General features: G+C 53.0%; 3 non-coding genes across 3 annotated transcripts; all 3 read left to right on the forward strand.

Annotated features, from left to right (window-relative positions):
• The first annotated feature begins 9463 nt into the window (after window positions 1-9463).
• On the forward strand, window positions 9464-9537 carry TRNAK-CUU (transfer RNA lysine (anticodon CUU)). The gene has a single exon. It is a non-coding gene; the product is annotated as a tRNA-Lys (tRNA).
• A 7561-nt stretch (window positions 9538-17098) lies between these two features.
• Window positions 17099-17172, forward strand: TRNAK-CUU (transfer RNA lysine (anticodon CUU)). The gene has a single exon. It is a non-coding gene; the product is annotated as a tRNA-Lys (tRNA).
• A 4346-nt stretch (window positions 17173-21518) lies between these two features.
• TRNAK-CUU (transfer RNA lysine (anticodon CUU)) lies at window positions 21519-21592 on the forward strand. The gene has a single exon. It is a non-coding gene; the product is annotated as a tRNA-Lys (tRNA).
• Window positions 21593-26344: the final 4752 nt, after the last annotated feature.

Here is a 26344-nt window from a genome sequence, read left to right on the forward strand (position 1 = left end):
CCCGGGAGTGGTGTGTTGCTTTTTTTTCTTTCGGCTGATAGCTTTGAAGATATGTTCTGATGGTGGTGAGAGTGGAGCAGGATTGTCTCCGTGGCGCAATTGGCTAGCGCGATCGGCTGTTAACAAAAAAGTTGGAGGTACGAGCCCTCTCGGGAGTGGTGTGTTGCTTTTTTCTTTGCGCCTATAGCTTTTGTTCTGATGGTGGTTTGAGTGGAGCACGACAGTCTCCGTGGTGCAATTGGCTAGCGCGATCGGCTGTTAACCGAAAGGTTGGAGGTTTGAGCCCTCCCGGGAGTGGCGTGTTGCTTTTTTTTTCTTTGTGCTTATAGCTTTGAAGATATGTTCTGATGGTGGCGAGAGTGAAGCACGACTGTCTCCGTGGCGTAATTGGCTAGCGCGATGGGCTATTAACCGAACGTTTGTAGGCTCGAGCCCACCCGGTGGTGGTGGTGCGCTTTTTTTTCCTTTGGGCTGGTAGCTCCGAAGAAATGTTCTGACGGTGGTGAGAGTGGAGAAAGACTGTCTCCGTGGCGCAATTGGCTAGCGCCATCGGCTGTTAACTGAAAGGTTGGAGGTTCGAGCCCTCACGGGAGTGGTGTGTTGCTTTTTTTCTTTGGGCTGATAGCTTTGAAGATATGTTCTGATGGTGGTTAGAGTGGAGCATGACTGTCTCCGTGGCGCAATTGGCTAGCGCGATCGGCTGTTAACTGAAAGGTTGGAGGTTCGAGCCCTCCCGGGAGTGGTGTGTTGCTTTTTTTTCTTTGGGCTGATAGCTTTGAAGATATGTTCTGATGGTGGTGAGACTGGAGCACGACTGTCTCCGTGGCGCAATTGGCTAGCGCGATTGGCTGTTAACCGAAACGTTGGAGGTTCGAGCCCACCCGATGGTGGTGCGGCGCTTTTTTTTCTTTGGGCTGATAGCTCTGAAGAAATGTTCTGACAGTGGTGAGAGTGGAGCAGGTCTGTCTCCGTGGCGCAATTGGCTAGCGCGATCGGCTGTTAACAGAAAAGTTGGAGGTTCAAGCCCTCTCGGGAGTGGTGTGTTGCTTTTTTTCTTTGCGCCTATAGCTTTTGTTCTGGTGGTGGTGAGAGTGGAGCACGACTGTCTCCGTGGCGCAATTGGCTAGCGCGATCGGCTGTTAACCGAAAGGTTCGAGGTTCGAGCCCACCCGGTGGTGGTGCGGCGCTTTTTTCCTTTGGGCTGATAGCTCTGAAGAAATGTTCTGACGGTAGTGAGAGTGGAGCAGGACTGTCTTCGTGGCGCATTTGGCTAGCGCGATGGGCTGTTAACCGAAATGTTGGAGGTTCGTGCTCTCCCGGGAGTGGTGTGTTGCTTTTTTTCTTTGCGCTGATAGCTTTGAAGATATGTTCTGATGGTGGTGGGTGTGGAGCACGGCTGTCTCCGTGGCGCAATTGGCTAGCGCGATCGGCGGTTAACCGAAAGGTTCGAGGTTCAAGCCCTCCCGGGAGTGGTGTGTTGCTTTTTTCTTTGCGCTCATAGCTTTGGAGATATGTTCTGTTGGTGGTGAGAAAGGAGCACGACTCTCTCCGTGGCGTAATTGGCTAGCGCGATCGGCTGTTAACCGAAAGGTTGGAGGTTTGAGCCCTCCCGGGAGTGGCGTGTTGCTTTTTTTTTCTTTGTGCTTATAGCTTTGAAGATATGTTCTGATGGTGGCGAGAGTGGAGCACGACTGTCTCCGTGGCGTAATTGGCTAGCGCGATGGGCTATTAACCGAACGTTTGTAGGCTCGAGCCCACCCGGTGGTGGTGGTGCGCTTTTTTTCCTTTGGGCTGATAGCTCCGAAGAAATGTTCTGACGGTGGTGAGAGTGGAGAAGGACTGTCTCCGTGGCGCAATTGGCTAGCGCCATCGGCTGTTAACTGAAAGGTTGGAGGTTCGAGCCCTCCCGGGTGTGGTGTGTTGCTTTTTTTCTTTGGGCTGATAGCTTTGAAGATATGTTCTGATGGTGGTTAGAGTGGAGCATGACTGTCTCCGTGGCGCAATTGGCTAGCGCGATCGGCTGTTAACTGAAAGGTTGGAGGTTCGAGCCCTCCCGGGAGTGGTGTGTTGCTTTTTTTTCTTTGGGCTGATAGCTTTGAAGATATGTTCTGATGGTGGTGAGACTGGAGCACGACTGTCTCCGTGGCGCAATTGGCTAGCGCGATTGGCTGTTAACCGAAACGTTGGAGGTTCGAGCCCACCCGATGGTGTTGCGGCGCTTTTTTTTCTTTGGGCTGATAGCTCTGAAGAAATGTTCTGACGGTGGTGAGAGTGGAGCCGGACTGTCTCCGATGCGGAAGTGGCTAGCGCGATCGGCTGTTAACCGAAATGTTGGAGGTTCGAGAACACCCGGGAGTGGTGTGTTGCTTTTTTCTTTGCGCTGATAGCTTTGAACATATGTTCTGGTGGTGGTGAGAGTGGAGCGGGACTGTCTCCGTAGCGCGATTGGCTAGCGCGATCGGCTGTTAACCGAAAGGTTGGAGGTTCGAGCCCACCCGGTGGTGGGGCGGCGCTTTTTTTTCTTTCGTCTGATAGCTTTGAAGTTATGTTCTGATGGTGGTGAGAGTGGAGCAGGACTGTCTCCGTGGCGCAATTGGCTAGCGCGATCGGCTGTTAACAGGAAAGTTGGAGGTTCGAGCCCTCTCGGGAGTGGTGTGTTGCTTTTTTCTTTGCGCTTATAGCTTTTGTTCTGATGGTGGTGAGAGTGGAGCATGACTGTCTCCGCGGCGCAATTGGCTAGCGCGATCGGCTGTTAGCCAAAAGGTTGAAGGTTCGAGCCCTCCCGGGAGTGGTGTGTTGCTTTTTTCTTTGCGCTGATAGCTTTGAAGATATGTTATGATGGTGGTGAGAGTGAAGCACGACTGTCTCCGTGGCGTAATTGGCTAGCGCGATCGGCTGTTAACCAAAAGGTTGGAGGTTCGAGCCCACCCGGTGGTGGTGCGGCGCTTTTTTCCTTTGGGCTGATAGCTCTGAAGAAATGTTCTGACGGATGTGAGAGTGGAGCATGACTGTCTCCGTGGCGCAAATGGCTAGCGCGATGGGCTGTTAACCGAAAGGTTGGAGGTTCGAGCCCACCCGATGGTGGTGCGGCGCTTTTTTTTCTTTGGGCTGATAGCTCTGAAGAAATGTTCTGACGGTGGTGAGAGTGAAGCATGACTGTCTCGTTGGCGCAATTGGCTAGCGCGATCGGCTGTTAACCGAAAGGTTGGAGGTTCGAGCCCTCCCGGGAGTGGTGTGTTGCTTTTTTCTTTGCGCTGATAGCTTTGAAGATATGTTCTGATGGTGGTGAGAGTGGAGCCCGTCTGTCTTCGTGGCGTAATTGGCTAGCGCGATGGGCTATTAACCGAAAGGTTGGACGCTCGAGCCCACCCGGTGGTGGTGCGGCGCTTTTTTTTTCTTGCGCTGATAGCTTTGAAGATATGTTCTGATGGTGGTTTGAGTGGAGCACGACTGTCTCCGTGGTGCAATTGGCTAGCGCGATCGGCTGTTAACCGAAAGGTTGGAGGTTTGAGCCCTCCCGGGAGTGGCGTGTTGCTTTTTTTTTTCTTTGTGCTTATAGCTTTGAAGATATGTTCTGATGGTGGCGAGAGTGGAGCACGACTGTCTCCGTGGCGTAATTGGCTAGCGCGATGGGCTATTAACCGAACGTTTGTAGGCTCGAGCCCACCCGGTGGTGGTGGTGCGCTTTTTTTCCTTTGGGCTGATAGCTCCGAAGAAATGTTCTGACGGTGGTGAGAGTGGAGAAAGACTGTCTCCGTGGCGCAATTGGCTAGCGCCATCGGCTGTTAACTGAAAGGTTGGAGGTTCGAGCCCTCCCGGGAGTGGTGTGTTGCTTTTTTTCTTTGGGCTGATAGCTTTGAAGATATGTTCTGATGGTGGTTAGAGTGGAGCATGACTGTCTCCGTGGCGCCATTGGCTAGCGCGATCGGCTGTTAACTGAAAGGTTGGAGGTTCGAGCCCTCCCGGGAGTGGTGTGTTGCTTTTTTTTCTTTGGGCTGATAGCTTTGAAGATATGTTCTGATGGTGGTGAGACTGGAGCACGACTGTCTCCGTGGCGCAATTGGCTAGCGCGATTGGCTGTTAACCGAAACGTTGGAGGTTCGAGCCCACCCGATGGTGGTGCGGCGCTTTTTTTTCTTTGGGCTGATAGCTCTGAAGAAATGTTCTGACAGTGGTGAGAGTGGAGCAGGTCTGTCTCCGTGGCGCAATTGGCTAGCGCGAACGGCTGTTAACAGAAAAGTTGGAGGTTCGAGCCCTCTCGGGAGTGGTGTGTTGCTTTTTTTCTTTGCGCCTATAGCTTTTGTTCTGGTGGTGGTGAGAGTGGAGCACGACTGTCTCCGTGGCGCAATTGGCTAGCGCGATCGGCTGTTAACCGAAAGGTTCGAGGTTCGAGCCCACCCGGTGGTGGTGCGGCGCTTTTTTCCTTTGAGCTGATAGCTCTGAAGAAATGTTCTGACGGTAGTGAGAGTGGAGCACGGCTGTCTCCGTGGCGCAATTGGCTAGCGCGATCGGCGGTTAACCTAAAGGTTCGAGGTTCAAGCCCTCCCGGGAGTGGTGTGTTGCTTTTTTCTTTGCGCTCATAGCTTTGGAGATATGTTCTGTTGGTGGTGAGAAAGGAGCACGACTCTCTCCGTGGCGTAATTGGCTAGCGCGATGGGCTATTAACCGAAAGGTTGTAGGCCCGAGCCCACCCGGTGGTGGTGGTGCGCTTTTTTTCCTTTGGGCTGATAGCTCCGAAGAAATGTTCTGACGGTGGTGAGAGTGGAGAAAGACTGTCTCCGCGGCGCAATTGGCTAGCGCCATCGGCTGTTAACTGAAAGGTTGGAGGTTCAAGCCCTCCCGGGAGGGGTGTGTTGCTTTTTTTGGGGCCTATAGCTTTGAAGATATGTTCTGATGGTGGTGATAGTGGAGCAGGACTGTCTCCGTGGTGCAATTGGCTAGCGCGATCGGCTGTTAACCAAAAGGTTGGAGGTTCGAGCCCACGCGGTGGTGGTGCGGTGCTTTTTTTCTTTGGGCTTATAGCTTTGAAGATATGTTGTGATGGTGGTGAGAGTGAAGCAAGACTGTCTCTGTGGCGCAATTGGCTATCGCGATGGGCTGTCAACTGAAAGGTTGGAGGTTCGAGCCCTCCCAGGAGTGGTGTGTTGTTTTTTTTTCTTTGGGCTGATAGCTTTGAAGATATGTTCTGACGGTGGTGAGAGTGGAGCACGACTGTCTCCGTGGCGCAATTGGCTAGCCCGATTGGCCGTTAACCGAAACGTTGGAGGTTCGAGCCCACCCAATGGTGGTGCGGCGCTTTTTTTTCTTTGGGCTGATAGCTCTGAAGAAATGTTCTGACGGTAGTGAGAGTGGAACCGGACTGTCTCCGATGCGGAAGTGGCTAGCGCGATCGGCTGATAACCGAAAGGTTGGACGCTCGAGCCCACCCGGTGGTGGTGCGGCGCTTTTTTTCCTTTGGGCTGATAGCTCTGAAGAAATGTTCTACGGTGGTGAGAGTGGAGCATGACTGTCTCCGTGGCGCAATTGGCTAGCGCGATCGGCTGTTAACTAAAAGGTTGGAGGTTCGAGCCCTCCCGGGAGTGGTGCGGTGCTTTTTTTCTTTGGGCTGATAGCTTTGAAGATATGTTGTGATGGTGGTGAGAGTGGAGCACGACTGTCTCCGTGGCGCGATTGGCTAGCGCGATTGGCCGTTAACCGAAACGCTGGAGGTTCGAGCCCACCCGATGGTGGTGCGGCGCTTTTTTTTCTTTGGGCTGATAGCTCTGAAGAAATGTTGTGACGGTGGTGAGAGTGGAGCCGGACTGTCTCCGATGCGGAAGTGGCTAGCGCTATCGGCTGTTAACCGAAATGTTGGAGGTTCGAGCCCACCCGGGAGTGGTGTGTTGCTTTTTTCTTTGCGCTGATAGCTTTGAACATAAGTTCTGGTGGTGGTGAGAGTAGAGCGGGACTGTCTCCGTGGCGCAATTGGCTAGCACGCTCGGCTGTTAACCGAAAGGTTGGAGGTTCGAGCCCACACGGTCATGGTGTGGCGCTTTTTTTTCTTTCGTCTGATAGCTTTGAAGATATGTTCTGATCGTGGTGAGAGTGGAGCAGGACTGTCTCCGTGGCGCAATTGGCTAGAGCGATCGGCTGTTAACAGAAATGTTGGAGGTTCGAGCCCTCTCGGGAGTGGTGTGTTGCTTTTCTCTTTGCGCTTATAGCTTTTGTTCTGATGGTGGTGAGAGTGGAGCATGACTGTCTCCGCGGCGCAATTGGCTAGCGCGTTCGGCTGTTAACCGAAAGGTTCGATGTTCGAGCCCTTTCGGGAGTGGTGTGTTGCTTTTTTCTTTGCGCTGTTAGCTTTGAAGATATGTTCTGATGGTGGTGAGAGTGGAGCACGACAGTCTCCGTGGCGTGATTGGCTAGCGCGATGGGCTATTAACTGAAATGTTGGACGCTCGAGCCAACCCGGTGGTGGTGCGGCGCTTTTTTTCCTTTGGGCTGATAGCTCTGAAGAAATGTTCTGACGGTGGTGAGAGTGGAGCAGGACTGTCTCCGTGGCGAAATTGGCTAGCGCGATGGGCTGTTAACCGAAAGGTTTGAGGTTCGAGCCCACCCGATGGTGGTGCGGCGCTTTTTTTTTCTTTGAGCAATAGCTCTGGAGAAATCTTCTGACGGTGGTGAGAGTGGAGCATGACTGTCTCCGTGGCGATATTGGCTAGCGCGATCGGCTGTTAGCCGAAAGGTTGGAGGTTCGAGCCCTCCCGGGAGTGGTGTGTTGCTTTTTCTTTGCGCTGATAGCTTTGAAGATATGTTGTGATGGTGGTGAGAGTGGAGCACGACTGTCTCCGTGGCGCAATTGCCTAGCGCGATGGGCTGTTAACTGAAAGGTTGGAGGTTCGAGCCCTCCCAGGAGTGGTGTGTTGCTTTTTTTTCTTTGGGCTGATAGCTTTGAAGATATGTTCTGATGGTGGTGAGAGTGGAGCAGGACTGTCTCCATGGCGCCATTAGCTAGCGCGATCGGCTGTTAACCGAAAGGTTGGAGGTTCGAGCCCACCCGATGGTGGTGCAGCGCTTTTTTTTCTTTGGGCTGATAGCTCTGAAGAAATGTTCTGACGGTGGTGAGAGTGGAGCCGGACTGTCTCCGATGTGGAAGTGGCTAGCGCGATCGGCTCTTAACCGAAATGTTGGAGGTTCGAGCCCACCCGGGAGTGGTGTGTTGCTTTTTTTCTTTGCGCTGATAGCTTTGAACATAAGTTCTGGTTGTGGTGAGAATGGAGCGGGACTGTCTCCGTGGCGCAATTGGCTAGCGTGATCGGCTGTTAACCGAAAGGTTGGAGGTTCGAGCCCACACTGTGGTGGTGCGGCGCTTTTTTTCTTTCGTCTGATAGCTTTGAAAATATGTTCTGATGGTGGTGAGAGTGAAGCAGGACTGTCTCCGTGGCGCAATTGGGTAGCGCGATCGGCTGTTAACAGAAAAGTTGGAGTTTCGAGCCCTCTCGGGAGTGGTGTGTTGCTTTTTTCTTTGCGCTTACAGCTTTTGTTCTGATGGTGGTGAGAGTGGAGCATGACTGTCTCCGCGGCGCAATTGGCTAGCGCGATCGGCTGTTAACCGAAAGGTTCGAGGTTCAAGTCCTCCCGGGAGTGGTGTGTTGCTTTTATCTTTGCGCTGATAGCTTTGGAGATATGTTCTGTTGGTGGTGAGAAAGGAGCACGACTTTCTCCGTGGCGCAATTGGCTAGCGCGATCGGCTGTTAACTAAAAGGTTGGAGGTTCGAGCCCACCCGGTGGTGGTGCGGCGCGTTTTTGCTTTGGGCTGATAGCTCTGAAGAAATGTTCTGACGGTAGTGAGAGTGGAGCAGGACTGTCTCCGTGGCGCAATTGGCTAGCGCGATGGGCTGTTAACCGAAAGGTTGGAGGTTCGAGCCCACCCGATGGTGGTGCGGCGCTTTTTTTTCTTTGGGCTGATAGCTCTAGAGAAATGTTCTGACGGTGGTGAGAGTGGAGCATGACTGTTTCGGTGGCGCAATTTTCTAGCGCGATCGGCTGTTAGCCAAAAGGTTGAAGGTTCGAGCCCTCCCGGGAGTGGTGTGTTGCTTTTTTCTTTGCGCTGATAGCTCTGAAGAATTGTTCTGACGGTGGTGAGAGTGGAGCGCGACTGTCTCCGTGGCGCAATTGGCTAGCGCGATTGGCTGTTAACCGAAAGGTTGGAGGTTCGAGCCCTCCCGGGAGTGGTGTGGCGCTTTTTTTTTCTTTGGGCTGATAGCTTTGAAGATATGTTCTGATGGTGGTGAGAGTGGAGCAGGACTTTCTCTGTGGCGCAATCGCGCGATCGGCTGGTAACCGAAAGTTTGGAGGTTCGAGCCCACGCGGTGGTGGTGCGGTGCTTTTTTTTCTTTGGGCTGATAGCTTTGAAGATATTTGTGATGGTGGTGAGAGTGGAGCACGACTGTCTCCGTGGCACAATTGGCTAGCGCGATGGACTGGTAACTGAAAGGTTGGAGGTTCGAGCCCTCCCAGGAGTGGTGTGTTGCTATTTTTTCTTTGGTCTGATAGATTTGAAGATATGTTCTGATGGTGGTGAGAGTGTAGCAGGACTGTCTGCATGGCGCAATTGGCTAGTGCGATCGGCTGTTAACCGGAAGGTTGGAGGTTCGAGCCCACCCGGTGGTGGTGCGGCGCTTTTTTTTCTTTGGGCTGATAGCTCTGAATAAATGTTCTGACGGTGGTGAGAGTGGAGCACGACTGTCTCCGTGGCGCTATTGGCTAGCGCGATTGGCTGTTAACTGAAACGTTGGAGGTTCGCGCCCACCCGATGGTGGTGCGGCGCTTTTTTTTCTTTGGGCTGATAGCTCTCAAAAAATGATCTGACGGTGGTGAGAGTGGAGCACGACTGTCTCCGTGGCGTAATTGGCTAGCGCGATGGGCTATTAACCGAAAGGTTGGACGCTCGAGCCCACCCGGTGGTGGTGCGGCGCTTTTTTCCTCTGGGCTGATAGCTCTGAAGAAATGTTCTGACGGTGGTGAGAGTGGAGCACGACTGTCTCCGTGGCGCAAATGGCTAGCGCGATCGACTGTTAACCTAAAGGTTGGAGGTTCGAGCCATCCCGGGAGTGGTGTGTTGCTTTTTTTTCTTTGGGCTGATAGCTTTGAAGATATGTTCTGATGGTGGTGAGAGTGGAGCAGGACTGCCTCCATGGCGCAATTGGCTAGCGCGATCGGCTGTTAACCGAAAGGTTGGAGGTTCGAGCCCACCTGGTGGTGGTGCGGTGCTTTTTTTTCTTTGGGCTGTTAGCTCTGATGAAATGTTCTGACGGTGGTGAGAGTGGAGCCGGACTGTCTCTGATGCGGAAGTGGCTAGCGCGGTCGGCTGTTAACCGAAAGGTTTGAGGTTCGAGCCCACCCGGGAGAGGTGTGTTGCTTTTTTCTTTGCGCTGATAGCTTTGAACATATGTTCTGGTGGTGGTGAGAGTGGAGCGGGACTGCCTCCGTGGCGCAATTGGCTAGCGCGTTCGGCTCTTAACCGAAAGGTTGGAGGTTCGAGCCCACCCGGTGGTGGTGCAGCGCTTTTTTTCTTTCGGCTGATAGCTTTGAAGATATGTTCTGATGGTGGTGAGAGTGGAGCACGACTCTCTTCATGGCGCAATTGGCTAGCGTGATCGACTGTTAAGCGAAAGTATGGAGGTTTGAGCCCACCCGGTGGTGGTGCAGCGCTTTTTTTTTCTTTGGGCTGATAGCTTTGAAGATATGTTCTGATGGTGGTGAGAGTAGAGCAGGACCGTCTCCGTGGCGCAACCGGCTAGCGCGATCAGCTGGTAACCGAAAGTTTGGAGGTTCGAGCCCATGCGGTGGTGGCGTGGGGCTTTTTTTTCTTTGGGCTTATAGCTTTGAAGATATGTTGTGATGGTGGTGAGAGTGGAGCACGACTGTTTCCGTGGCGCAATTGGCTAGCGCGATGGGCTGTTAACTGAAAGGTTGGAGGTTCGAGCCCTCCCAGGAGTGGTGTGTTGCTTTTTTTTCTTTGGGCTGATAGCTTTGAAGATATGTTCTGATGCTGGTGAGAGTGGAACAGGACTGTCTTCATGGCGCAATTGGCTAGCGCGATCGGCTGTTAACCGAAAGGTTGGAGGTTCGAGCCCACCCGGTGGTGGTGCGGCGCTTTTTTTTCTTTGGCTCAGAGCTCTGAAGAAATATTCTGACGGTGCTGAGAGTGGAGCACGACTGTCTCCGTGGCGCAATTGGCTAGCGCGATTGGCTGTTAACCGAAACGTTGGAGGTTCGAGCCCACCCGATGGTGGTGCGGCGCTTTTTTGTCTTTGGGCTGATAGCTCTGAAGAAATGTTTGACGGTGGTCAGAATGGAGCCGGACTGTCTCCGATGCGGAAGTGGCTAGCGCGATCGGCTGTTAACCGAAATGTTGGAGGCTCGAGCCCACCCGGGAGTGGTGTGTTGCTTTTTTCTTTGCGCTGAAAGCTTTGAACATATGTTCTGGTGGTGGTGCGAGTGGAGCGGGACTGTCTCCGTAGCGCGATTGGCTAGCGCGATCGGCTGTTAACCAAAAGTTTTGAGGTTCGAGCCCTCCCGGGAGTGGTGTGTTGCTTTTTTTGCGCTTATAGCTTTGAAGATATGTTCTGACGGTAGTGAGAGTGGAGCAGCACTGTCTCCATGGCGCAATTGGCTAGCGCGATGGGCTGTTAACCGAAAGGTTGGAGGTTCGAGCCCACCCGATGGTGGTGCGGCGCTTTTTTTCCTTTGGGCTGATAGCTCTGAAGAAATGTTCTGACGGTGGTGAGAGTGGAGCATGACTGTCTCCGTGGCGCAATTGGCTAGCACGATGGGCTGTTGACTGAAAGGTTGGAGGTTCGAGCCCTCCCGGGAGTGGTGTGTTGCTTTTTTTTCTTTGGGCTGATAGCTTTGAAGATATGTTCTGACTGTGGTGAGAGTGGAGCAGGACTGTCTCCGTGGCGCAATCGGCTAGCGCGATCGGCTGGTAACTGAAAGTTTGGAGGTTCGAGCCCACCCGGTCGTGGTGCGGCGCTTTTTTTTTCTTTGGCTCATAGCTCTGAAGAAATATTCTGACGGTGGTGAGAGTGGAGCACGACTGTCTCCGTGGCGCAATTGGCTAGCGCGATTGGCTGTTAACCGAAACGTTGGAGGTTCGAGCCCACCCGATGGTGGTGCGGAGCTTTTTTGTCTTTGGGCTGATAGCTCTGAAGAAATGTTCTGACGGTGGTCAGAATGGAGCCGGACTGTCTCCGATGCGGAAGTGGCTAGCGCGATCGGCTGTTAACCGAATTGTTGGAGGTTCGAGCCCACCCGGGAGTGGTGTGTTGCTTTTTTCTTTGCGCTGATAGCTTTGAACATATGTTCTGGTTGTGGTGAGAGTGGAGCGGGACTGTCTCCGTAGCGCGATTGGCTAGCGCGATCGGCTGTTAACCAAAAGTTTGGAGGTTCGAGCCCTCCCGGGAGTGGTGTGTTGCTTTTTTTTCTTTGCGCTTATAGCTTTGAAGATATGTTCTGACGGTAGTGAGAGTGGAGCCGGACTGTCTCCGATGCGGAAGTGGCTAGCGCGGTCGGCTGTTAACCGAAAGGTTTGAGGTTCGAGCCCACCCGGTGGTGGTGCGGCGCTTTTTTTTCTTTGGGCTGATAGCTCTGAAGAAATGTTCTACGGTGGTGAGAATGGAGCATGACTGTCTCCGTGGCGCAATTGGCTAGCGCGATCGGCTGTTAACTAAAAGGTTGGAGGTTCGAGCCCTCCCGGGAGTGGTGCGGTGCTTTTTTTCTTTGGGCTGATAGCTTTGAAGATATGTTGTGATGGTGGTGAGAGTGGAGCACGACTGTCTCCGTGGCGCGATTGGCTAGCGGATTGGCCGTTAACCGAAACGCTGGAGGTTCGAGCCCACCCGATGGTGGTGCGGCGCTTTTTTTTCTTTGGGCTGATAGCTCTGAAGAAATGTTGTGACGGTGGTGAGAGTGGAGCCGGACTGTCTCCGATGCGGAAGTGGCTAGCGCTATCGGCTGTTAACCGAAATGTTGGAGGTTCGAGCCCACCCGGGAGTGGTGTGTTGCTTTTTTCTTTGCGCTGATAGCTTTGAACATAAGTTCTGGTGGTGGTGAGAGTGGAGCGGGACTGTCTCCGTGGCGCTATTGGCTAGCACGCTCGGCTGTTAACCGAAAGGTTGGAGGTTCGAGCCCACACGGTCATGGTGTGGCGCTTTTTTTTCTTTCGTCTGATAGCTTTGAAGATATGTTCTGATCGTGGTGAGAGTGGAGCAGGACTGTCTCCGTGGCGCAATTGGCTAGAGCGATCGGCTGTTAACAGAAAAGTTGGAGGTTCGAGCCCTCTCGGGAGTGGTGTGTTGCTTTTCTCTTTGCGCTTATAGCTTTTGTTCTGATGGTGGTGAGAGTGGAGCATGACTGTCTCCGCGGCGCAATTGGCTAGCGCGTTCGGCTGTTAACCGAAAGGTTCGATGTTCGAGCCCTTTCGGGAGTGGTGTGTTGCTTTTTTCTTTGCGCTGTTAGCTTTGAAGATATGTTCTGATGGTGGTGAGAGTGGAGCACGACAGTCTCCGTGGCGTGATTGGCTAGCGCGATGGGCTATTAACTGAAATGTTGGACGCTCGAGCCCACCCGGTGGTGGTGCGGCGCTTTTTTTCCTTTGGGCTGATAGCTCTGAAGAAATGTTCTGATGGTGGTGAGAGTGGAGCAGGACTGTCTCCGTGGCGAAATTGGCTAGCGCGATGGGCTGTTAACCGAAAGGTTTGAGGTTCGAGCCCACCCGATGGTGGTGCGGCGCTTTTTTTTTCTTTTAGCAATAGCTCTGGAGAAATCTTCTGACGGTGGTGAGAGTGGAGCATGACTGTCTCCGTGGCGATATTGGCTAGCGCGATCGGCTGTTAGCCGAAAGGTTGGAGGTTCGAGCCCTCCCGGGAGTGGTGTGTTGCTTTTTCTTTGCGCTGATAGCTTTGAAGATATGTTGTGATGGTGGTGAGAGTGGAGCACGACTGTCTCCGTGGCGCAATTGCCTAGCGCGATGGGCTGTTAACTGAAAGGTTGGAGGTTCGAGCCCTCCCAGGAGTGGTGTGTTGCTTTTTTTTCTTTGGGCTGATAGCTTTGAAGATATGTTCTGATGGTGGTGAGAGTGGAGCAGGACTGTCTCCATGGCGCCATTAGCTAGCGCGATCGGCTGTTAACCGAAAGGTTGGAGGTTCGAGCCCACCCGATGGTGGTGCAGCGCTTTTTTTTCTTTGGGCTGATAGCTCTGAAGAAATGTTCTGACGGTGGTGAGAGTGGAGCCGGACTGTCTCCGATGTGGAAGTGGCTAGCGCGATCGGCTCTTAACCGAAATGTTGGAGGTTCGAGCCTACCCGGGAGTGGTGTGTTGCTTTTTTTCTTTGCGCTGATAGCTTTGAACATAAGTTCTGGTTGTGGTGAGAATGGAGCGGGACTGTCTCCGTGGCGCAATTGGCTAGCGTGATCGGCTGTTAACCGAAAGGTTGGAGGTTCGAGCCCACACTGTGGTGGTGCGGCGCTTTTTTTCTTTCGTCTGATAGCTTTGAAAATATGTTCTGATGGTGGTGAGAGTGAAGCAGGACTGTCTCCGTGGCGCAATTGGGCAGCGCGATCGGCTGTTAACAGAAAAGTTGGAGTTTCGAGCCCTCTCGGGAGTGGTGTGTTGCTTTTTTCTTTGCGCTTATAGCTTTTGTTCTGATGGTGGTGAGAGTGGAGCATGACTGTCTCCGCGGCGCAATTGGCTAGCGCGATCGGCTGTTAACCGAAAGGTTCGAGGTTCAAGTCCTCCCGGGAGTGGTGTGTTGCTTTTATCTTTGCGCTGATAGCTTTGGAGATATGTTCTGTTGGTGGTGAGAAAGGAGCACGACTTTCTCCGTGGCGCAATTGGCTAGCGCGATCGGCTGTTAACTAAAAGGTTGGAGGTTCGAGCCCACCCGGTGGTGGTGCGGCGCGTTTTTCCTTTGGGCTGATAGCTCTGAAGAAATGTTCTGACGGTAGTGAGAGTGGAGCAGGACTGTCTCCGTGGCGCAATTGGCTAGCGCGATGGGCTGTTAACCGAAAGGTTGGAGGTTCGAGCCCACCCGATGGTGGTGCGGCGCTTTTTTTTCTTTGGGCTGATAGCTCTAGAGAAATGTTCTGACGGTGGTGAGAGTGGAGCATGACTGTTTCGGTGGCGCAATTTTCTAGCGCGATCGGCTGTTAGCCAAAAGGTTGAAGGTTCGAGCCCTCCCGGGAGTGGTGTGTTGCTTTTTTCTTTGCGCTGATAGCTCTGAAGAATTGTTCTGACGGTGGTGAGAGTGGAGCGCGACTGTCTCCGTGGCGCAATTGGCTAGCGCGATCGGCTGTTAACCGAAAGGTTGGAGGTTCGAGCCCTCCCGGGAGTGGTGTGGCGCTTTTTTTTTCTTTGGGCTGATAGCTTTGAAGATATGTTCTGATGGTGGTGAGAGTGGAGCAGGACTTTCTCTGTGGCGCAATCGGCTAGCGCGATCGGCTGGTAACCGAAAGTTTGGAGGTTCGAGCCCACGCGGTGGTGGTGCGGTGCTTTTTTTTCTTTGGGCTGATAGCTTTGAAGATATTTGTGATGGTGGTGAGAGTGGAGCACGACTGTCTCCGTGGCACAATTGGCTAGCGCGATGGACTGGTAACTGAAAGGTTGGAGGTTCGAGCCCTCCCAGGAGTGGTGTGTTGCTATTTTTTCTTTGGTCTGATAGATTTGAAGATATGTTCTGATGGTGGTGAGAGTGTAGCAGGACTGTCTGCATGGCGCAATTGGCTAGCGCGATCGGCTGTTAACCGGAAGGTTGGAGGTTCGAGCCCACCCGGTGGTGGTGCGGCGCTTTTTTTTCTTTGGGCTGATAGCTCTGAATAAATGTTCTGACGGTGGTGAGAGTGGAGCACGACTGTCTCCGTGGCGCTATTGGCTAGCGCGATTGGCTGTTAACTGAAACGTTGGAGGTTCGCGCCCACCCGATGGTGGTGCGGCGCTTTTTTTTCTTTGGGCTGATAGCTCTCAAAAAATGATCTGACGGTGGTGAGAGTGGAGCAGGACTGTCTCCGAGGCGCAATTGGCTAGCGCGATCGGCTGTTAACCGAAAGGTTGGAGGTTCGAGCTCTCCCGGGAGTGGTGTGTTGCTTTTTTCTTTGCGCTGATAGCTTTGAAGATATGTTGTGATGGTGGTGGGAGTGGAGCACGACTGTCTCCGTGGCGCAATTGGCTAGCGCGATTGGCTGTTAACCGAAACGTTGGAGGTTCGAGCCCACCCGATGGTGGTGCGGCGCTTTTTTGTCTTTGGGCTGATAGCTCTGAAGAAATGTTTGACGGTGGTCAGAATGGAGCCGGACTGTCTCCGATGCGGAAGTGGCTAGCGCGATCGGCTGTTAACCGAAATGTTGGAGGCTCGAGCCCACCCGGGAGTGGTGTGTTGCTTTTTTCTTTGCGCTGAAAGCTTTGAACATATGTTCTGGTGGTGGTGCGAGTGGAGCGGGACTGTCTCCGTAGCGCGATTGGCTAGCGCGATCGGCTGTTAACCAAAAGTTTTGAGGTTCGAGCCCTCCCGGGAGTGGTGTGTTGCTTTTTTTGCGCTTATAGCTTTGAAGATATGTTCTGACGGTAGTGAGAGTGGAGCAGCACTGTCTCCATGGCGCAATTGGCTAGCGCGATGGGCTGTTAACCGAAAGGTTGGAGGTTCGAGCCCACCCGATGGTGGTGCGGCGCTTTTTTTCCTTTGGGCTGATAGCTCTGAAGAAATGTTCTGACGGTGGTGAGAGTGGAGCATGACTGTCTCCGTGGCGCAATTGGCTAGCACGATGGGCTGTTGACTGAAAGGTTGGAGGTTCGAGCCCTCCCGGGAGTGGTGTGTTGCTTTTTTTTCTTTGGGCTGATAGCTTTGAAGATATGTTCTGACTGTGGTGAGAGTGGAGCAGGACTGTCTCCGTGGCGCAATCGGCTAGCGCGATCTGCTGGTAACTGAAAGTTTGGAGGTTCGAGCCCACCCGGTCGTGGTGCGGCGCTTTTTTTTTCTTTGGCTCATAGCTCTGAAGAAATATTCTGACGGTGGTGAGAGTGGAGCACGACTGTCTCCGTGGCGCAATTGGCTAGCGCGATTGGCTGTTAACCGAAACGTTGGAGGTTCGAGCCCACCCGATGGTGGTGCGGAGCTTTTTTGTCTTTGGGCTGATAGCTCTGAAGAAATGTTCTGACGGTGGTCAGAATGGAGCCGGACTGTCTCCGATGCGGAAGTGGCTAGCGCGATCGGCTGTTAACCGAATTGTTGGAGGTTCGAGCCCACCCGGGAGTGGTGTGTTGCTTTTTTCTTTGCGCTGATAGCTTTGAACATATGTTCTGGTGGTGGTGAGAGTGGAGCGGGACTGTCTCCGTAGCGCGATTGGCTAGCGCGATCGGCTGTTAACCAAAAGTTTGGAGGTTCGAGCCCTCCCGGGAGTGGTGTGTTGCTTTTTTTTCTTTGCGCTTATAGCTTTGAAGATATGTTCTGACGGTAGTGAGAGTGGAGCAGGACTGTCTCCGTGGCGCAATTGGCTAGCGCGATGGGCTGTTAACCGAAAGGTTGGAGGTTCGAGCCCACCCGATGGTGGTGCGGCACTTTTTTTCTTTGGGCTGATAGCTTTGAAGATATGTTCTGATGGTGGTGAGAGTGGAGCAGGACTGTCTCCGTGGCGCAACCGGCTAGCGCGATCAGCTGGTAACCGAAAGTTTGGAGGTTCGAGCCCATGCGGTGGTGGTGTGGGGCTTTTTTTTCTTTGGGCTGATAGCTTTGAAGATATGTTGTGATGGTGGTGAGAGTGGAGCACGACTGTCTCCGTGGCGCAATTGGCTAGCGCGATGGGCTGTTAACTGAAAGGTTGGAGGTTCGAGCCCTCCCAGGAGTGGTGTGTTGCTTTTTTTTCTTTGGGCTGTTAGCTCTGAAGAAATGTTCTGACGGTGGTGAGAGTGGAGCCGGACTGTCTCCGATGCGGAAGTGGCTAGCGCGGTCGGCTGTTAACCGAAAGGTTTGAGGTTCGAGCCCACCCGGGAGAGGTGTGTTGCTTTTTTCTTTGCGCTGATAGCTTTGAACATATGTTCTGGTGGTGGTGTGAGTGGAGCGGGACTGCCTCCGTGGCGCAATTGGCTAGCGCGTTCGGCTCTTAACTGAAAGGTTGGAGGTTCGAGCCCACCCGGTGGTGGTGCAGCGCTTTTTTTCTTTCGGCTGATAGCTTTGAAGATATGTTCTGTTGGTGGTGAGAGTGGAGCACGACTCTCTTCATGGCGCAATTGGCTAGCGTGATCGACTGTTAAGCGAAAGTATGGAGGTTTGAGCCCACCCGGTGGTGGTGCGGCGCTTTTTTTTCTTTGGGCTGATAGCTCTGAAGAAATGTTCTGACGGTGGTGAGAGTGGAGCATGACTGTCTCCGTGGCGCAATTGGCTAGCGCGATGGGCTGTTAACTGAAAGGTTGGAAGTTCGAGCCCTCCCAGGAGTGGTGTGTTGCTTTTTTTTCTTTGGGCTGATAGCTTTGAAGATATGTTCTTATGGTGGTGAGAGTGGAGCAGGACTGTCTCCGTGGCGCAACCGGCTAGCGCGATCAGCTGGTAACCGAAAGTTTGGAGGTTCGAGCCCATGCGGTGGTGGTGGTGTGGGGCTTTTTTTTCTTTGGGCTGATAGCTTTGAAGATATGTTCTGATGCTGGTGAGAGTGGAACAGGACTGTCTTCATGGCGCAATTGGCTAGCGCGATCGGCTGTTAACCGAAAGGTTGGAGGTTCGAGCCCACCCGGTGGTGGTGCGGCGCTTTTTTTTCTTTGGATCATAGCTCTGAAGAAATATTCTGACGGTGCTGAGAGTGGAGCATGACTGTCTCCGTGGCGCAATTGGCTAGCGCGATTGGCTGTTAACCGAAACGTTGGAGGTTCGAGCCCACCCGATGGTGGTGCGGCGCTTTTTTGTCTTTGGGCTGATAGCTCTGAAGAAATGTTCTGACGGTGGTCAGAATGGAGCCGGACTGTCTCCGATGCGGAAGTGGCTAGCGCGATCGGCTGTTAACCGAAATGTTGGAGGTTCGAGCCTACCCGGGAGTGGTGTGTTGCTTTTTTCTTTGCGCTGATAGCTTTGAACATATGTTCTGGTGGTGGTGAGAGTGGAGCGGGAATGTCTCCGTAGCGCGATTGGCTAGCGCGATCGGCTGTTAACCAAAAGTTTGGAGGTTCGAGCCCTCCCGGGAGTGGTGTGTTGCTTTTTTTTCTTTGCGCTTATAGCTTTGAAGATATGTTCTGATGGTAGTGAGAGTGGAGCAGGACTGTCTCCGTGGCGCAATTGGCTAGCGCGATGGGCTGTTAACCGAAAGGTTGGCGGTTCGAGCCCACCCGATGGTGGTGCGGCACTTTTTTTCTTTGGGCTGATAGCTCTGGAGAAATGTTCTGACGGTGGTGAGAGAGGAGCATGACTGTCTCCTTGGCGCAATTGGCTAGCGCGATCGGCTGTTAACCGAAAGGTTGGAGGTTCGAGCCCTCCCGGGAATGGTGTGTTGCTTTTTTCTTTGCGCTGATAGCTTTGAAGATATGTTCTGATGGTTGCGAGAGTGGAGCACGACTGTCTCCGTGGCGTAATTGGTTAGCGCGATCGGCTGGTAACCGAAAGTTTGGAGGTTCGAGCCCACGCGGTGGTGGTGCGGTGCTTTTTGTTCTTTGGGCTGATAGCTTTGAAGATATTTGTGATGGTGGTGAGAGTGGAGCACGACTGTCTCTGTGGCACAATTGGCTAGCGCGATGGGCTGTTAACTGAAAGGTTGGAGGTTCGAGCCTCCCAGGAGTGGTGTGTTGCTTTTTTTCTTTTGGCTGATAGCTTTGAAGATATGTTCTGATGGTGGTGAGAGTGGAGCAGGACTGTCTCCATGGCGCAATTGGCTAGCGCGATCGGCTGTTAACCGGAAGGTTGGAGGTTCGAGCCCACCCGGTGGTGGTGCGGCGCTTTTTTTTTTCTTTGTCCTGATAGCTCTGAAGAAATGTTCTGACGGTGGTGAGAGTGGAGCACGACTGTCTCCGTGGCGCTATGAGCTAGCGCGATTGGCTGTTAACTGAAACGTTGGAGGTTCGAGCACACCCGATGGTAGTGCGGCACTTTTTTTTCTTTGGGCTGATAGCTCTGAAAAATTGTTCTGACGGTGGTGAGAGTGGAGCAGGACTGTCTCCGTGGCGCAATTGGCTAGCGCGATCGGCTGTTAACCGAAAGGTTGGAGGTTCGAGCTCTCCCGGGAGTGGTGTGTTGCTTTTTTCTTTGCGCTGATAGCTTTGAAGATATGTTGTGATGGTGGTGGGAGTGGAGCACGACTGTCTCCGTGGCGCAATTGGCTAGCGCGATCGGCTGTTAACCGAAACGTTGGAGGTTCGAGCCCACCCGATGGTGGTGCGGCGCTTTTTTGTCTTTGGGCTGATAGCTCTGAAGAAATGCTCTGACGGTGGTCAGAATGGAGCCGGACTGTCTCCGATGCGGAAGTGGCTAGCGCGATCGGCTGTTAACCGAAATGTTGGAGGTTCGAGTCACCCGGGAGTGGTGTGTTGCTTTTTTCTTTGCGCTGATAGCTTTGAACATATGTTCTGGTGGTGGTGAGAGTGGAGCGGGACTGTCTCCGTAGCGCGATGGGCTAGCGCGATCGGCTGTTAACCAAAAGTTTGGAGGTTCGAGCCCTCCCGGGAGTGGTGTGTTGCTTTTTTTTCTTTGCGCTTATAGCTTTGAAGATATGTTCTGACGGTAGTGAGAGTGGAGCAGGACTGTCTCCGTGGCGCAATTGGCTAGCGCGATGGGCTGTTAACCGAAAGGTTGGAGGTTCGAGCCCATCCGATGGTGGTGCGGCACTTTTTTTCTTTGGGCTGATAGCTCTGGAGAAATGTTCTGACGGTGGTGAGAGAGGAGCATGACTGTCTCCTTGGCGCAATTGGCTAGCGCGATCGGCTGTTAACCGAAAGGTTGGAGGTTCGAGCCCTCCCGGGAATGGTGTGTTGCTTTTTTCTTTGCGCTGATAGTTTTGAAGATATGTTCTGATGGTTGTGAGAGTGGAGCACGACTGTCTCCGTGGCGTAATTGGCTAGCGCGATCGGCTGGTAACCGAAAGTTTGGAGGTTCGAGCCCACGCGGTATTGGTGCGGTGCTTTTTGTTCTTTGGGCTGATAGCTTTGAAGATATTTGTGATGGTGGTGAGAGTGGAGCACGACTGTCTCTGTGGCACAATTGGCTAGCGCGATGGGCTGTTAACTGAAAGGTTGGAGGTTCGAGCCCTCCCAGGAGTGGTGTGTTGCTTTTTTTCTTTGGGCTGATAGCTTTGAAGATATGTTCTGATGGTGGTGAGAGTGGAGCAGGACTGTCTCCATGGCGCAATTGGCTAGCGCGATGGGGTATTAACCGAAAGGTTGGAGGTTCGAGCCCACCGGGTGGTGGTGCGGCGCTTTTTTTTTCTTTTGGCTGATAGCTCTGAAGAAATGTTCTGACGGTGGTGGGAGTGGAGCACGACTGTCTCCGTGGCGTAATTGGCTAGCGCGATGGGCTATTAACCGAAAGGTCGGACGCTCGAGCCCACCCGGTGGTGGTGCGGCGCTTTTTTCGTCTGGGCTGATAGCTCTGAAGAAATGTTCTGACGGTGGTGAGAGTGGAGCACGACTGTCTCCGTGGCGCAATTGGCTAGCGCGATCGGCTGTTAACCGAAAGGTTGGAGGTTCGAGCCCTTCCGGGAATGGTGTGTTGCTTTTTTCTTTGCGCTGATAGCTTTGAACATATGTTCTGGTGGTGGTGAGAGTGGAGCGGGACTGTCTCCGTAGCGCGATTGGCTAGCGCGATCGGCTGTTAACCAAAAGTTTGGAGGTTCGAGCCCTCCCGGGAGTGGTGTGTTGCTTTTTTTTCTTTGCGCTTATAGCTTTGAAGATATGTTCTGACGGTAGTGAGAGTGGAGCAGGACTGTCTCCGTGGCGCAATTGGCTAGCGCGATGGGCTGTTAACCGAAAGGTTGGAGGTTCGAGCCCACCCGATGGTGGTGCGGCACTTTTTTTCTTTGGGCTGATAGCTTTGAAGATATGTTCTGATGGTGGTGAGAGTGGAGCAGGACTGTCTCCGTGGCGCAACCGGCTAGCGCGATCAGCTGGTAACCGAAAGTTTGGAGGTTCGAGCCCATGCGGTGGTGGTGTGGGGCTTTTTTTTCTTTGGGCTGATAGCTTTGAAGATATGTTGTGATGGTGGTGAGAGTGGAGCACGACTGTCTCCGTGGCGCAATTGGCTAGCGCGATGGGCTGTTAACTGAAAGGTTGGAGGTTCGAGCCCTCCCAGGAGTGGTGTGTTGCTTTTTTTTCTTTGGGCTGTTAGCTCTGAAGAAATGTTCTGACGGTGGTGAGAGTGGAGCCGGCCTGTCTCCGATGCGGAAGTGGCTAGCGCGGTCGGCTGTTAACCGAAAGGTTTGAGGTTCGAGCCCACCCGGGAGAGGTGTGTTGCTTTTTTCTTTGCGCTGATAGCTTTGAACATATGTTCTGGTGGTGGTGTGAGTGGAGCGGGACTGCCTCCGTGGCGCAATTGGCTAGCGCGTTCGGCTCTTAACTGAAAGGTTGGAGGTTCGAGCCCACCCGGTGGTGGTGCAGCGCTTTTTTTCTTTCGGCTGATAGCTTTGAAGATATGTTCTGTTGGTGGTGAGAGTGGAGCACGACTCTCTTCATGGCGCAATTGGCTAGCGTGATCGACTGTTAAGCGAAAGTATGGAGGTTTGAGCCCACCCGGTGGTGGTGCGGCGCTTTTTTTTCTTTGGGCTGATAGCTCTGAAGAAATGTTCTGACGGTGGTGAGAGTGGAGCATGACTGTCTCCGTGGCGCAATTGGCTAGCGCGATGGGCTGTTAACTGAAAGGTTGGAAGTTCGAGCCCTCCCAGGAGTGGTGTGTTGCTTTTTTTTCTTTGGGCTGATAGCTTTGAAGATATGTTCTTATGGTGGTGAGAGTGGAGCAGGAGTGTCTCCGTGGCGCAACCGGCTAGCGCGATCAGCTGGTAACCGAAAGTTTGGAGGTTCGAGCCCATGCGGTGGTGGTGGTGTGGGGCTTTTTTTTCTTTGGGCTGATAGCTTTGAAGATATGTTCTGATGCTGGTGAGAGTGGAACAGGACTGTCTTCATGGCGCAATTGGCTAGCGCGATCGGCTGTTAACCGAAAGGTTGGAGGTTCGAGCCCACCCGGTGGTGGTGCGGCGCTTTTTTTTCTTTGGATCATAGCTCTGAAGAAATATTCTGACGGTGCTGAGAGTGGAGCACGACTGTCTCCGTGGCGCAATTGGCTAGCGCGATTGGCTGTTAACCGAAACGTTGGAGGTTCGAGCCCACCCGATGGTGGTGCGGCGCTTTTTTGTCTTTGGGCTGATAGCTCTGAAGAAATGTTCTGACGGTGGTCAGAATGGAGCCGGACTGTCTCCGATGCGGAAGTGGCTAGCGCGATCGGCTGTTAACCGAAATGTTGGAGGTTCGAGCCTACCCGGGAGTGGTGTGTTGCTTTTTTCTTTGCGCTGATAGCTTTGAACATATGTTCTGGTGGTGGTGAGAGTGGAGCGGGAATGTCTCCGTAGCGCGATTGGCTAGCGCGATCGGCTGTTAACCAAAAGTTTGGAGGTTCGAGCCCTCCCGGGAGTGGTGTGTTGCTTTTTTTTCTTTGCGCTTATAGCTTTGAAGATATGTTCTGATGGTAGTGAGAGTGGAGCAGGACTGTCTCCGTGGCGCAATTGGCTAGCGCGATGGGCTGTTAACCGAAAGGTTGGCGGTTCGAGCCCACCCGATGGTGGTGCGGCACTTTTTTTCTTTGGGCTGATAGCTCTGGAGAAATGTTCTGACGGTGGTGAGAGAGGAGCATGACTGTCTCCTTGGCGCAATTGGCTAGAGCGATCGGCTGTTAACCGAAAGGTTGGAGGTTCGAGCCCTCCCGGGAATGGTGTGTTGCTTTTTTCTTTGCGCTGATAGCTTTGAAGATATGTTCTGATGGTTGCGAGAGTGGAGCACGACTGTCTCCGTGGCGTAATTGGTTAGCGCGATCGGCTGGTAACCGAAAGTTTGGAGGTTCGAGCCCACGCGGTGGTGGTGCGGTGCTTTTTGTTCTTTGGGCTGATAGCTTTGAAGATATTTGTGATGGTGGTGAGAGTGGAGCACGACTGTCTCTGTGGCACAATTGGCTAGCGCGATGGGCTGTTAACTGAAAGGTTGGAGGTTCGAGCCTCCCAGGAGTGGTGTGTTGCTTTTTTCCTTTTGGCTGATAGCTTTGAAGATATGTTCTGATGGTGGTGAGAGTGGAGCAGGACTGTCTCCATGGCGCAATTGGCTAGCGCGATCGGCTGTTAACCGGAAGGTTGGAGGTTCGAGCCCACCCGGTGGTGGTGCGGCGCTTTTTTTTTCTTTGTCCTGATAGCTCTGAAGAAATGTTCTGACGGTGGTGAGAGTGGAGCACGGCTGTCTCCGTGGCGCTATGAGCTAGCGCGATTGGCTGTTAACTGAAACGTTGGAGGTTCGAGCACACCCGATGGTAGTGCGGCGCTTTTTTTTCTTTGGGCTGATAGCTCTGAAAAATTGTTCTGACGGTGGTGAGAGTGGAGCAGGACTGTCTCCGTGGCGCAATTGGCTAGCGCGATCGGCTGTTAACCGAAAGGTTGGAGGTTCGAGCTCTCCCGGGAGTGGTGTGTTGCTTTTTTCTTTGCGCTGATAGCTTTGAAGATATGTTGTGATGGTGGTGGGAGTGGAGCACGACTGTCTCCGTGGCGCAATTGGCTAGCGCGATCGGCTGTTAACCGAAACGTTGGAGGTTCGAGCCCACCCGATGGTGGTGCGGCGCTTTTTTGTCTTTGGGCTGATAGCTCTGAAGAAATGCTCTGACGGTGGTCAGAATGGAGCCGGACTGTCTCCGATGCGGAAGTGGCTAGCGCGATCGGCTGTTAACCGAAATGTTGGAGGTTCGAGTCACCCGGGAGTGGTGTGTTGCTTTTTTCTTTGCGCTGATAGCTTTGAACATATGTTCTGGTGGTGGTGAGAGTGGAGCGGGACTGTCTCCGTAGCGCGATGGGCTAGCGCGATCGGCTGTTAACTAAAAGTTTGGAGGTTCGAGCCCTCCCGGGAGTGGTGTGTTGCTTTTTTTTCTTTGCGCTTATAGCTTTGAAGATATGTTCTGACGGTAGTGAGAGTGGAGCAGGACTGTCTCCGTGGCGCAATTGGCTAGCGCGATGGGCTGTTAACCGAAAGGTTGGAGGTTCGAGCCCATCCGATGGTGGTGCGGCACTTTTTTTCTTTGGGCTGATAGCTCTGGAGAAATGTTCTGACGGTGGTGAGAGAGGAGCATGACTGTCTCCTTGGCGCAATTGGCTAGCGCGATCGGCTGTTAACCGAAAGGTTGGAGGTTCGAGCCCTCCCGGGAATGGTGTGTTGCTTTTTTCTTTGCGCTGATAGTTTTGAAGATATGTTCTGATGGTTGTGAGAGTGGAGCACGACTGTCTCCGTGGCGTTATTGGCTAGCGCGATCGGCTGGTAACCGAAAGTTTGGAGGTTCGAGCCCACGCGGTGGTGGTGCGGTGCTTTTTGTTCTTTGGGCTGATAGCTTTGAAGATATTTGTGATGGTGGTGAGAGTGGAGCACGACTGTCTCTGTGGCACAATTGGCTAGCGCGATGGGCTGTTAACTGAAAGGTTGGAGGTTCGAGCCCTCCCAGGAGTGGTGTGTTGCTTTTTTTCTTTGGGCTGATAGCTTTGAAGATATGTTCTGATGGTGGTGAGAGTGGAGCAGGACTGTCTCCATGGCGCAATTGGCTAGCGCGATGGGGTATTAACCGAAAGGTTGGAGGTTCGAGCCCACCGGGTGGTGGTGCGGCGCTTTTTTTTTCTTTTGGCTGATAGCTCTGAAGAAATGTTCTGACGGTGGTGGGAGTGGAGCACGACTGTCTCCGTGGCGTAATTGGCTAGCGCGATGGGCTATTAACCGAAAGGTCGGACGCTCGAGCCCACCCGGTGGTGGTGCGGCGCTTTTTTCGTCTGGGCTGATAGCTCTGAAGAAATGTTCTGACGGTGGTGAGAGTGGAGCACGACTGTCTCCGTGGCGCAATTGGCTAGCGCGATCGGCTGTTAACCGAAAGGTTGGAGGTTCGAGCCCTTCCGGGAATGGTGTGTTGCTTTTTTCTTTGCGCTGATAGTTTTGAAGATATGTTCTGATGGTTGTGAGAGTGAGCACGACTGTCTCCGTGGCGCAATTGGCTAGCGTGATCGGCTGGTAACCGAAAGGTTGTAGGTTCGAGCCCACGCGGTGGTGGTGCGGTGCTTTTTTTTCTTTGGGCTGATAGCTTTGAAGACATGTTGTGATGGTGGTGAGAGTGGAGCACGACTGTCTCCGTGGCACAATTGGCTAGCGCAATGGGCTGTTAACTGAAAGGTTGGAGGTTCGAGACCTCCCAGGAGTGGTGTGTTGCTTTTTTTTCTTTGGGCTGATAGATTTGAAGATATGTTCTGATGGTGGTGAGAGTGGAACAGGACTGTCTCCGATGCGGAAGTGGCTAGCGCGATCGGCTGTTAACCGAAATGTTGGAGGTTCGAGCCTACCCGGGAGTGGTGTGTTGCTTTTTTCTTTGCGCTGATAGCTTTGAACATATGTTCTGGTGGTGGTGAGAGTGGAGCGGGACTGTCTCCGTAGCGCGATTGGCTAGCGCGATCGGCTGTTAACCAAAAGTTTGGAGGTTCGAGCCCTCCCGGGAGTGGTGTGTTGCTTTTTTTTCTTTGCGCTTATAGCTTTGAAGATATGTTCTGACGGTAGTGAGAGTGGAGCAGGACTGTCTCCGTGGCGCAATTGGCTAGCGCGATGGGCTGTTAACCGAAAGGTTGGAGGTTCGAGCCCATCCGAAGGTGGTGCGGCACTTTTTTTCTTTGGGCTGATAGCTCTGGAGAAATGTTCTGACGGTGGTGAGAGAGGAGCATGACTGTCTCCTTGGCGCAATTGGCTAGCGCGATCGGCTGTTAACCGAAAGGTTGGAGGTTCGAGCCATCCCGGGAATGGTGTGTTGCTTTTTTCTTTGCGCTGATAGTTTTGAAGATATGTTCTGATGGTTGTGAGAGTGGAGCACGACTGTCTCCGTAGCGCGATTGGCTAGCGCGATCGGCTGTTAACCAAAAGTTTGGAGGTTCGAGCCCTCCCGGGAGTGGTGTGTTGCTTTTTTTTCTTTGCGCTTATAGCTTTGAAGATATGTTCTGACGGTAGTGAGAGTGGAGCAGGACTGTCTCCGTGGCGCAATTGGCTAGCGCGATGGGCTGTTAACCGAAAGGTTGGAGGTTCGAGCCCATCCGATGGTGGTGCGGCACTTTTTTTCTTTGGGCTGATAGCTCTGGAGAA

This window comes from Rhipicephalus microplus, unplaced genomic scaffold (assembly GCF_043290135.1).
Source record: "Rhipicephalus microplus isolate Deutch F79 unplaced genomic scaffold, USDA_Rmic scaffold_12, whole genome shotgun sequence".
NCBI classification, from domain to species: Eukaryota; Metazoa; Arthropoda; class Arachnida; order Ixodida; family Ixodidae; genus Rhipicephalus; species Rhipicephalus microplus.